We start from the raw sequence: 12,533 nt of genomic DNA on the forward strand, positions 1-12,533 counted from the left end.
CTGGGATTTCTCTGTACCCCTTCCCACCTTTTTTTCGTCTCTTAGAACTTTGATTTCACTTTGCTTTGTGCATTTTTTGTGATCTTCAAACTCTTCTACTCTTTCCCCGTATGTTTCTCCAAAGGTCCTTGTTGCTAGCTCGGAATTTCTGTACCTTTTTGTTTATCTATAAAATAAATCCTTCAGAGTATTCTAAGCACATTCTTTTTTCCATCCCTGATCCAGGGCTGCCACTTTCTTTTAGTTTAGAGTATAATGTCTACAACTAAGCCTTGGGAATGAACAGACTATCTTTACACTGAGGGACTGTATTTTCCATTGATTCTGAAAGTGAGAGACACAAGACCCACAATCAAAAGGGTTGCCACCTATATAGGATAAAGTCTTTCCTGTTGCAGGACCATTTGTAGTAGGCAGGTTCTATGAAGGATAAAAATTTTGTAGAAAAACATTTGCCTTACTAAAACAACAACAACAAACAAAAAACAACAAGAAGAAAACCCAATCTATGCTCTATTCCACTAATTATTTTTCCATGAAAGGAATCATAGCATAGTGGTTAAGAGCACGAGCTTTGGAGTCCACCAGAGTTGACCCCAGCTTAGGCTTTAAGCATGGGTGTGAATGCCATCACTAAACCTTTTTAAGCCTCAGTTTCCTTATGTCGGTGGAGACTATTTGTATCTACTTCATGGATTGTTGTATGGACTACATAAAATATTATTGATTTATCACTCAAAACCTAGCATATAGACATTTAAGTGTGGTAAGTTTTCTTATTTTATGCTATGTAATTACCTTATTGTTTATGTGTTTGTCATTTCATCACTGTACTCACATATAATTTTAAACCTCTTCCTTAGAGCTTTCCAGAATATGCACAATATTTTTAGATTCTGACCTATACTTTCTAGCCTTTTATTTCATCACTCTGTTGCTCATACTCTCTTCCCCCTAAGAAACAATTAGGACTATGGTTTTAAAATATTTTCTGATCATTTGAAGCATATTTTTCACAGATGCTCTATGAAAAACTTTTAGGAACTCATTGATTTCCAATAAATTTTTTTGTGCTTATATACATACACACAAATTATATAGATAACTGTATATTTAAACACACATATAATTTATATATTAAAAATAAATATATACCTTCATTTCTATATTTTTTGTGCTTATATACACATATACACACAAATTATACAAATAACTGACATATTTATACATAAATTATATATGTGTTATTATATATATTACATTCCTGCTTTTAGGACCTCAGTACAAAAATCAATCTTCCCCATGGAATGAAAGAAACATAAAACAATCATCAAAATATTGTTAGGAATACTATACCAAGAACTAAAGTAAAATAATTCAAATCCCTAGTTACATTGAGGTATTTCTACATGTCTATGTACTTTCCATCATGTTTGAATTTCCAGAAGCAGACATAAAGTTATCAGTGTCATCTTGTGATGATCTAGATAAACCCTTTCAAATGGGAGTGTTGGCTTTTAGGCCAGGAGGTTGAGCCCCAACGAAATCCTCTCTTGGTGCTCACACTGCTCCTCCAATCACAGTATCCCTTTTTTACCCAAACCCTTCATTCCTTCACTACTTCACTCCATGTTTATGCTTAATATAATCAGTGTTTTAAGCTTAGTTTTCATTCACCAATAGCAAAGCTCTATGAATTATCCAAATGAAACACATTAGCATCCATAAATACTCTTTCGTGTTTATATTACATTGTATTTTTTTTACAAGTCTCTGTGTTATTTACATGAATAGTCCATACTTTTGGTTTGTGGTTTTGCATGCCATCATGACAGATCCCAAAAATTCAACAAAAAGAAGAGTATCAGTTCCAAGGTCTGCTACCAGTTTAAGGATAAGACTTGAGTATCCATCAATGTCAGGAAAGTTTTAAAGTCCACATATGCTCTGGTAATTATGTCTGCTCCAAATGACACTAGCAAACATGTACAATATTATTGAAGAATATTTGTAGTTATAATTATATTAACTATAATTTGTAATAATTTATATTCTAAATCTAATAAATTCCATTTTAACAAAATAACATCTGCAAATTATTCAAACTCATTAAACCCCCAAATGAAAATATAATCAAAGTGAAACAATGATAAGGCATGTTGGCTTTTGCCAAGTAATGTTTCCATTTAGACAGTGAAGTCCCAGTCCTCTGCAACACAGAGTATCACATACTCATGTTCGTAATATATTTTTTTTGAGACAGCGTCTCACTTTGCTACCCAAGCTGGAGAGCGGTGATGCAATCATGGCTCTCTGTAACCTTGACCTGCCAGGGTCCAGTGATCTTCCCCCCTCAGCTTCCTCAGAAGCTGGGACTACAGACACATGCCACCATATTTGTCTAATGTTTTAAGACAATTTTTGTAGAGATGGGGTCTTGCTGTGTTGCCCAAGCTGGTCTCGAACTCCTGGCTTCAGGTGATTCTCTCACCTCAGCCTCCCAAAGTGTTGTGATTATAAGTGTGTGCCACTGCCCTTGCCATATAGTCTATTAAAAAAAAAGAAACTATGCAAAAATATTTAATATTTGAACTAATTATACATATAAAATGGTATTAAAAACATTAACACATATAATCACTTTCAAAGGTTTAGGGTTTTAAATTTAACAGAAAAGGGAACGAAACAATGTTTGATGAAAACGATGCAAGTGTTCATGCAAAGATTTAATTTTCCCTCAAACAGCAGGATACATTGGACCCAGTATAATGGACTCTCATACACCATCATACAATGAAGAAACAATACTTTCAGAGAATTATCTGTAGGTGAATAAATTTAAAATGTCAGAGTAAGAAACATACTGTACATAAACATACACATGAAAAGCCTAAAAATCCAGCTGTGACAAGAGACTTACAACTGAATCAAATGCAATTTGAGAAAAGCTACAAAACATTTGCTTTGTGTAATCTCTGCATATAACTTTAGAAACAGAGATTTTTGCCCTGGACTGGTATAACTAAAACATCCAAAACTTTTACTAACATTTAGCATAAAGGTGCTGATTTCCTTGGCATACAAATTTTTTGTCTTATTTTCTTTTTCTTTCCCAAATCCACCTATCTGATTAAATATACTGAGTAAATTTTATTTTATTTTTTAACGCTGCTTTCTGAGTGTTCTTTGCTATAAGTCCATCTTCTGGAACCTGAGTTTTGATATCCTGCCCATAATTGTTTTCTATTTCATATTTTCCTTGATTTGTATTTGATCAGTATCTTAGCTCACGTCTACCGAAATCACATGATCTAGAATGTTTTTTGTATCTCTCAACTGACTTCCAGTAGTGGTCTGAGTTTGCTGGTGAAATGAAATACCTCATAGAACCTGGCTTTTACCTTCTCTAGAACTCTTTTCTTCCCTCCTACAACCACATCTCCTACAACCGTATCCTGTTCAAATCTACAATCATAAATTTTTATCTTGTTTCTTGAATTCCTATGGAAGGAATCTGAGGAATTTCTTCTACTGGAAAAATATCTTTCCAATTTATATGGCTTTTCTGCTTTGCTACTACTTGTCTCGGTTTTATCGGTATTACAAAAATCTCTTGGCTCTTCAGTCCTGTCTCCAAAATAATACACTATTTCACCTGAAGATGGAGAGAGTATCTATCTTTCTCTTTCACTCGTGTTTTCTGATATTGTAACCTATCCTGCTTTTCCAGTAGTTTTTCCACTTCTTGTTTTTGGTTAAGAAAAGATGCTAAAGTATTAGTTGAAACTGGGTTTCACCTTTCCTCCTCTATCTATCTGGTTTGAGGATACTCTAAGCAAATACCTCTTCGAATTTCAAGCAGACTTCGAACAGTTCCTCTTATGTTTCTTATGCTTTTTGTGACCAGAAGAGAATGAGGATGATGCAGAAACAGATTCATCAGCAGAAGAAACAGGAAGAGGAAGTAGTTGATTTTCTTTTGTTCTTTAGCCTTTCTCTCTCTCTCTTTTTTTCTTTTCTTTTCCTTTTCTTTTTTTTTTTTTTTTTTTTTTTTTTTTTTTTTTTTTTTTTTTTTTTTGAGATTGAGCCTCACTCTTTGCCCAGGCTGGAGTGCAGTAGTGCAATCTTGGCTCACTACAACCTCTGCCTCCCAGGTTCAAGTAATTCTCCTGTCTCAGACGCTCGAGTAGCTGGGATTACAGGTGCACACCACCATGCCCAGCCACTTTTTTGTATTTTCAGTAGAGACAGGCTTTTCACCACTTTGGCCAGGCTGGTCTCAAACTCCTGACCTCAAGTGATCTGCCCGCCTTGGCTTCCCCAAATTCTGGAATTTGGGGAGCCACTGCGCTTTGTCTCTTGTTCTCTTTTAAGAGCTTATGTAACTTTCTTCACATGTTTCTATTTTCTTTGTTTTCTGCTTTTCTTCCTTTTCAGCTTGTTTTTCTCTGTACTTACTTATGAAGTTTCTGCGAGGCAGTTTTTACATCTTTCAAAGTCTCATCCAAAGCTCAAGCTTTCTTCTAGTGACTTTCAGCATTTAAAAACTTTTCTTCTTCTAACTACCTTCTTCTTTCTACAAGTGTCTGTGAGTTGGAGAGTTTTGTAATGCAAGCTCAAAATCTTCTGTTGCTTTGGTCAGACTTCCCTTTGTCACATTTAACCCTCCAAGAAATGCCAGTGTTTTGTTTGTTTCTAGAGTTTTCTTGTATTCATTCACAGCATCCACATGGCATCCAATCTTAAACTGTAATCTTCACCTATTTTAAAGCCCAAGATACATATTGATTCTTTCTTAATGCAGAAAAAAAAATTGTCTTAAGAGAAATTATTGCTCTGCAGGTCTTTCATTAAATGTGGTGGATGGTTGTAGCGACACGAATGGAACTGGAGTACATTATCCTAAGTGAAATAACTCAGAAACAGAAAGTCAAATACCACATGTTCTTACTTCTAAGTGGGAGCTAAATAATGTGTACACATGGACATATGGAGTAGAATAACAGACATTAGGGACTCAGAAGGGTGGGATGGTGGAAGGAGGGTGAGGAATAAAAAAATTACCTATTGGGTACAATGTTCATTATTTTTGAGATGGGTACACTAAAAGCCCAGACTTCACCAGTGTGAAATACATCTATGTAACAAAACTGCACTTGTATCCCCTCAATATGTTTTTTGGTGGTGTTTTTTGTTTTTTTGTTTTTTTTGTTTTTTTGAGATGGAGTCTCGCTCTGTCACCCAGGCTGGAGTGCAGTGGTACACTCTTGGCTCACTGCAAACTCCGTCTCCCAGATTCAAGTGATTCTCCTCCCTCACCCTCCTGAGTAGCTGGGATTATAGGCAGGCACCACCACGCCCAGCTAATTTTTGTATTTTTAGTAGAGACATGGTTTCACCATGTTGGTCAGGCTAGTCTTGAACTGCTGACATTGTGATTCGCCTGCCTCAGCCTCCCAAAGTGCTGGGATTACAGGCATGAGCCACTGTACCTGGCCCTAAATATGTTTTTTTAAGGTGCTGGGTTAGATTAGTCTATTCCTACTTTTTCTAGAAAAAAATTACTCCTGGATTAACAAATCCCACTGAACTCTGCGTGATGTTTTTGTAGGCTCCAAAGAATTGTTATTCAGTTCAACACGCCTCCTGTAGCACAAAGGAAGTTCTTCAGGGCTAATTACGCCTAATTTAATACCAGATAGGTGTGGTGGAAGAGATGCAGTATCGAGAGATAGTGCAAGCTTTGCATGGCATCTATCAATATCCTTGATTCCAGCTTGAATGATGTCCAGTTTGATAGGATGATAAATAACCCCTATGGTTATTATGAGAAGACACATTTTTTTTAAAAAATTATACTTTAAGTTCTAGGGTACATGTGCACAACGTGCAGGTTTGTTACATATGTATACATGTGCCATATTGGTGTGCTGCACCCATTAACTCATCATTTACATTAGGTATATCTCCTAATGCTATCCCTCCCCACTACCTCCACCCCACAACAGGCCCTGGTGTGTGATGTTCCCCTTCCTGTGTCCAAGTGTTCTCATTGTTCAATTCCCACCTATGAGTGAGAACATGCAGTGTTTGGTTTTCTGTCCTTGTGATAGTTTGCTGAGAATGATGGTTTCCAGCTGCATCCATGTGCCAACAAAGGACATGAACTCATCCTTTTTTATGGCTGCATAGTATTCCATGGTGTATATGTGCCACATTTTCTTAATTCAGTCTGTCATGATGGACATTTGGATTGGTTCCAAGTCTTTGCTATTGTGAATAGTGCCACAATAAACATACGTGTGTATGTGTCTTTATAGCTGCATGATTTATAATCCTTTGGGCATATACCCAGTAATGGGATGGCTGGGTCAAATGGTATTTCTAGTTCTAGATCCTTGAGGAATCGCCACACTGTCTTCCACAATGGTTGAACTAGTTTACAGTCCCACCAACAGTGTAAAAGTGTTTCTATTTCTCCACATCCTCTCCAGCACCTGTTGTTTCCTGACTTTTTAATGATTGCCATTCTAACTGGTGTGAGATGGTATCTCATTGTGGGTTTGATTTGCATTTCTCTGATGGCGAGTGATGATGAGCATTTTTTCATGTGTCTGGAGAAGACACATTTCTTAATGGAGAAAGACCTGTGATTTCTAAGCAGAATGTATCTCCTATGATGCCGCTTCATCAACAAATCAACACCATGAAAAATTAAAATTCCTGTATAAAACTAGTTTTTCTAATCACTAAGTCACCATGCTCAATAGTTTGGAAAAACAGCTCTCTCCAATCTACACTAGGTATCTCCATGAATAGTTTTAAAGGTGGCATGGCTGCATAATAATCTTCATTGTCTTCATTAATTTCAGAAGTTGCAGTTGTCTCTGCTTTCCAGGGGTGCAAAAAGCAGATCTGCCTCTTTGAAGAAGAATTTTTGCATTTTATTGTTATCAACTCTCTTATCTTTTCTGCTGTATAGCTGCTGCAGGGGCAGAGGGCTCAGGCAGGCTTGGCAGCTGATCCCAGGACACTACACCAGTGCAGATTGTCCTGCTGTTCACTCTGGAGCAATGATAGCAATAATGGCCCTGTGGCAAATCAGTGACTGCCACAGAAGGTTTCAGCAGATGGCTAGAGATTGCTGGGCCTGACAGCCAGTGGGAAGCTGAGGAGGAAGCCTGGAGACCACTGGAGGCACACAGCACAGTCACTTAGATGATCTTTCACATTGATTTAGAGGGATAAGTATGGCTATTTCTACTCGGTTATAAAGATGTGTCTTCTCAATCTTAAAATTTCTAATTCAGGAGTTACAAGAATTTCTAATTCAGGAGTTATAAGTTAAAAAAAACAAGCATTTAAAAAAATGTCAATGTGGCCAAGTATGCTGATTATTATCTGAGTGCTCTATCACATCCATTCTCCAGGCTGCTCTGCCTTGTTCCCTGCCCTGGAGGCTAACCTCTATTAACGGCATCTGCAGAATTTGCCTTAGAATTTCTTGTTTGAAGTTGAGCTAATGAGATGCTCTGGCCAATGTTTGCAGCTATGGTAACAATGTGGTGGATTGTGGGGGTGGACTGGGCTCTTCTGGCTACTCTAGGGAGTGTACATAAAGAAAAATGATAACCTTAAAGTCTGGAATGCCCAGCTCAAAGCACATCAATGGAAAACGAATAGCTTGAAAATGTCAGAAGCACCTAGGAAACATATTTTGCAGGAAGGAAGGCTTGATGAACTCTACCAGGTGAAGAATTCTGTGCAATCTGCTGGTGAAGGATAGGAGAATGGATGTTGAAAGTGGGAAGCTGTTGTTGTCAGTTTAGGTCTTGTAACCAGCTAGTTTTAAGTTAGTTGTTTTTCCCCTTTTCCATCATACATTTTATAAAGAGAACTAATGGTAGTTAACATTACGATTTAGTTCCATAGGAAGCGTGACAGAACTGACATCACTCAGCAATTACACCGTGGCTGATAAGACTTTATGCTTCTCCTGTGTTGAGGTCAAAAATTTTTATTCAGGCAAAGGTCAAGACTGGATGCTGAGTGGCAGAAGAGGTGAACTGTGCTGGTGATTCTGTTTGCTTCCCCCTACTCATGCCTTGATTCATAGCATGCCCTTTACCCTGGGTATCCCAGGACACTGATCTCTATAAATTCCATGACCAGGGTTCTCTTGCCCTTTTGCTTCCAGCTGGGTTTGACCAAAGGGATGACACAGCAGGTTATTGGATGGCAGGAGGAGAAAGAGGCTGGAGTATTTTCCTATCTCTTCTACCTTTGCTTGCCCACAGTTTTGGCAGCGGCTGCGTTGTATAGTTACAGCTTCTTTCGAGCAATTTCTCTTCTATGGCTCCAAACTTTTTCCAGGCTCTGCAAACACTATTTCCCATTCTTTTCCCTTTAGTTCTGGAATGACAATAATTTCCCACTATTGATTGTCCCTAAGTGTTACATCACACTGTTTCTGTTTCCTTAACCTTGTCCATAACTCTTTAGATAATATTTTTATTAAGCTCACTTGGTTACAGTCTTTGTGTTTGCCTTTTATTTCCTGCTATTCCATTGACTGATATATTATGGAAAGGAGGAGAAATTGGGAGGGACCAGATGAAGGCAACCATTGGCACTGAGATGCAGTTGCAAGTGGTGGAGCAGATGCAGCTAAGAAGGCAAAAACCAGAATTCAGAAAATATGGGCACAGGCTGGGTGCCGTGGCTGATGCCTGTAATCCCAACACTTTGGGAGACTGGGCAGGAGAATCACTTGCGGCCAGGAGTTCGAGACCAGCCTGAGCAACATACCAAGACCTCGACTCTACAAAAATTAAAAAATTAGCCAGGTGTGGTGGTACGTGCCTGGAGTCTCAACTACCTGGGAGGCTGAAGCAAGATTCTGAGCCCAGGAGATCGAGATTATAGTGGGCTATGATCACACTACTGCACTCCAATCTGGGTGACAGAGAGAGTCCCTGTCTCAAAAAATTAAATTAAATTAAATTAAATTAAAATCTTCTTGAGAAGACAATAGGGTCTCCTGATAGAGACCTGGGAAATTTCTTAGTACCTTCAGTGATTCATTTAAAAACAAATTGTAAAGTTGGCCATTCTTCCCTCCATTTTGTTACTCTCCATCTGTTTCATTTGAGCGTGATATCTTTTGACTTTTCCTTACATTTTGGAGGTTTTAGGGCCCAGTGTACCCTGCATAATAATGACAATAATGCTTCAAGATATGTTTTCAAGATAGTGCATACCAACTTTTGGATAAGCTTTTTGTCAGCCTACCTAATGAAGAACCATGATTTGCAGACTTGTCAGGAATCAGGTAATCAAAACCAAGCTTATTCCCAGTACTTTGTTTTCACATATTTATCGTGAGATACTTTTGCTAACTGCGTCTGTAGAAATTTCCAGCTTTGTGTCCCTTTCTGTCTTTAATCAGACATGTTCAGTAGATTTAGAGCCCACCCAAATCCAGTATAATCTCACTTAAAAAACAAACAACAACAACAAAGAAAAACAAAACAGAACAAAACAAAAAAGGTCTTGCTATGTTACTGAGGCTGGAGTGTAGTGGCATGATTATAGCTCACCACAAACCTTGAACTCCTGGGCTTCAGTGATCGTCTTGCCTCAGCCTCCTGAGTAGCTTGAACTATAGGGATTCATCTAGCTAATTTTTTATTTTTTTGTAGAGACAAGTTCTTGTTATGTTTCTCAGGCTGGTGTTGAGCTCCTGGCCTCAAGCAATCCTCCTGCCTTGGCCTCCTAAAGGGCTAGGATTACAAGCATGAACAACTATGCCCGGTTCTATAATCTCATCTTGATTCTTATATCTGCAAAAATCTTATTTCTAAATAAGGTCACATTCTAAGGTTTTGGGTGGGCATGAATTTTGCGGGCATGGGAGGGTGGGGTTCTCTATGAACCATTACAAGGCCATTGAACTTCATGAGGTGCTAGGGACAGGGTTGCCTTCCTGTCGGGGGAGCTGGTGTGGGCTCAGCAGGTAGCACAGACAGGCTTCCACAAGCTACAGAGATGCCAAAGCAGCCACGATGCTGGGGACTTAAGGAGGCAAGGGCAGCCTGTGCGCAAGAGAAGCAGAAGCAGCAGAAGTTGCTTCTAGCTGTGAAGGATTTCCTGAACTGAAAATTAAACAGAGGTATTCTAAGATTTTGGTGGGGTTTTTTGTTGTTGTTGTTGTTCGTTTGTTTTGATTTTTTTTTTTTTCAAAACCTTTGACTTCTTTCCCCTTTTTGAAACACTTTGTTTTCTGTTGTCTATTGAAGCTCATTCTCCTTGCTTCTCTCACATTGGATCTCAGACTTCTTTCCTGGCATGTTTGCCTACACCAGACCCTAATGGCCACTGTCCTGAACCCATCTTCCTCTTCTCATGATTATAAATTGTAGCAGATGATACATTATATGAATATATCATAATTTACTTAGCCAATATCCTATTGAGGGTCATTTATATGTTTTGAATTTGGGGCTATTACATATCATATTCTGGCGGACAAACGTGTATATATACACACACACGGTATAGATGATATATATTGAAAATAAATATATTATTACACATGTAATTATTTTCTTACAGTGAATTCCTAGGAATGTCTACAGACATTCCTATTTGTCACACCTGAGTTGTGATCTAGTAGGTAGAACCTAGGGATGCTTCTTAACATTCTGCAATGCACAGAACATCCCCTCCCCACTACACCCACAATCCAAACGAAGACTATTCAGGCCCAAATGGCAATAGTGATGAGGCTGAGAAATCCTGTCTACATCCCTGCTCTTGACAGTCACCAGGGGAAGCCTAGGAATTTCAGGTCTTTGTTTCTATACTCCAACACACATATGATTTTGTGAATAACATTTTTTGCTGCATCTCCTGTCTCTGCCTATGTCCTAAAACCCTTGCCCTTTGTCCTCTGGAATCCATCAATTATCAGTAAAATACTCCTTTCTTCATGATCTTTTCTGAATGGTGTCTTCAACTTCTTGCTCTCATTAAACCTGGCTTCTGGTAACACTCTTACCCCTGCAACCCTCTTAAGCAGTGGCTGTTTTCTCAGCTACATCCATTATACCACCGGGAATGGAGTAGTGGCATGTTACTTGCTGTTCTCCGAAGCTTCCAAACCTGTATCACTCTATCCCTAAAAACACATAGCTTTTCATCACACATCATTACATCTTAATATTTACTATTTCTTTTTGGGGCTCAGCTGTACCTCAACCCAAGTCATTGCCCTTAGTCTATTAAAGATTCTAGTTCCTGGTTCACCATAATTCCATGCAATAATATTCTTATAACAATTATTGGTTATTTCAGCATCTATGCAGATAATGCTTTGCACAACCTGGCCTCTCATTTCCTTGACCTTTTCTCCTCTCTATCTCAGTTACTCACTCTCTGAACTTTGTCACTGCCGATAACAGCAGCTCCTCCATTATCTTCCTTATAAAGATCCTACTTTCCAACCCAATAGTGTCTTTTCAGCTTTTGTTTTCTGCAGTACTTCAGCTCCAACAATCCTTTGGTCCCACTCCACCAGAAAAAAAGGCCATTCATTCTACCAGTTGTCTCCATCTCTTATCTCTTTCAGGTCCATATTTCCTTCTGTGTCTAGCTTAAATTTCATAGTCAGTCATCAATATATTTCTTTTGCATGTACTCTACACACCCTTGTTCTGCTTAATATTTATCTTCATCTACTCTGTGCCAACATCTGAGAAGCTGAACATGGCTGAAGAAAATCACACTGTTATGACTGGTCTCACCTTAATTTTTTTTTCTTTTACCAATACCTTCAATGGGCCCCATAAAGCTTTCTAGGAATTTCATTATACTTTGCTAATTCATTCATTCCCCTATACTCTTAGGTCAGTGGTTCTTGGCTATGATCGGCCCCATGACTTGTAGCATCGGCTTTATTTGGGAAGAATGTTAGAAATGCAAACTTTTCTCCCACCCCAGACCTATTAAATCAGGGACTCTGGGTGTGAGGCCCACACATATTTGCTGTAACAAGCTGTATTAGTCCCTTTTCACATTGCTATAAAGAACTACCTGAGACTGCACAATTTATGAAGAAAAGAGATTTAATTGACTCATAGTTCTGCAGGCTGTACAGGAGGCATGGCTTGGAAGGCCTCAGGAAACTTACAATCATGGCAGAAGGTAAAGGGGAAGCCAGCATATCTTACATGGTGGGAGCAGTAGGAAGAAAGAGTGAAAGTGCAGGTGCTACACACTTTTAAACAACCAGATCTCATGAGAATTCAATCACGAGACGGCACTAGGGGAATGGTGCTAAACCATTAGAAACCACCCCCATGATCCAATCACGTCCCTTGAACATTGAGAATTACAATTCAACGTGAGATTTGGATGGGGACACAGAGCCAAACCATATCACAAGCCCTCCTGGTCATTCTGAAGCACACTCAGGCTGGAAAACCCAAGTACTAGCTCCTACCAGAGAGTCAAATCTGGCTTATCACCGGTTT

At 38.7% G+C, this 12,533-nt stretch overlaps 1 pseudogene; it reads right to left on the reverse strand.

Moving 5' to 3' along the window:
• Positions 1–1,185: 1,185 nt before the first annotated feature.
• LOC101025453 lies at positions 1,186–10,349 on the reverse strand (annotated as a pseudogene).
• Positions 10,350–12,533: the final 2,184 nt, after the last annotated feature.

Source organism: Papio anubis, chromosome 4, assembly GCF_008728515.1.
Source record: "Papio anubis isolate 15944 chromosome 4, Panubis1.0, whole genome shotgun sequence".
Taxonomy (NCBI): Eukaryota; Metazoa; Chordata; class Mammalia; order Primates; family Cercopithecidae; genus Papio; species Papio anubis.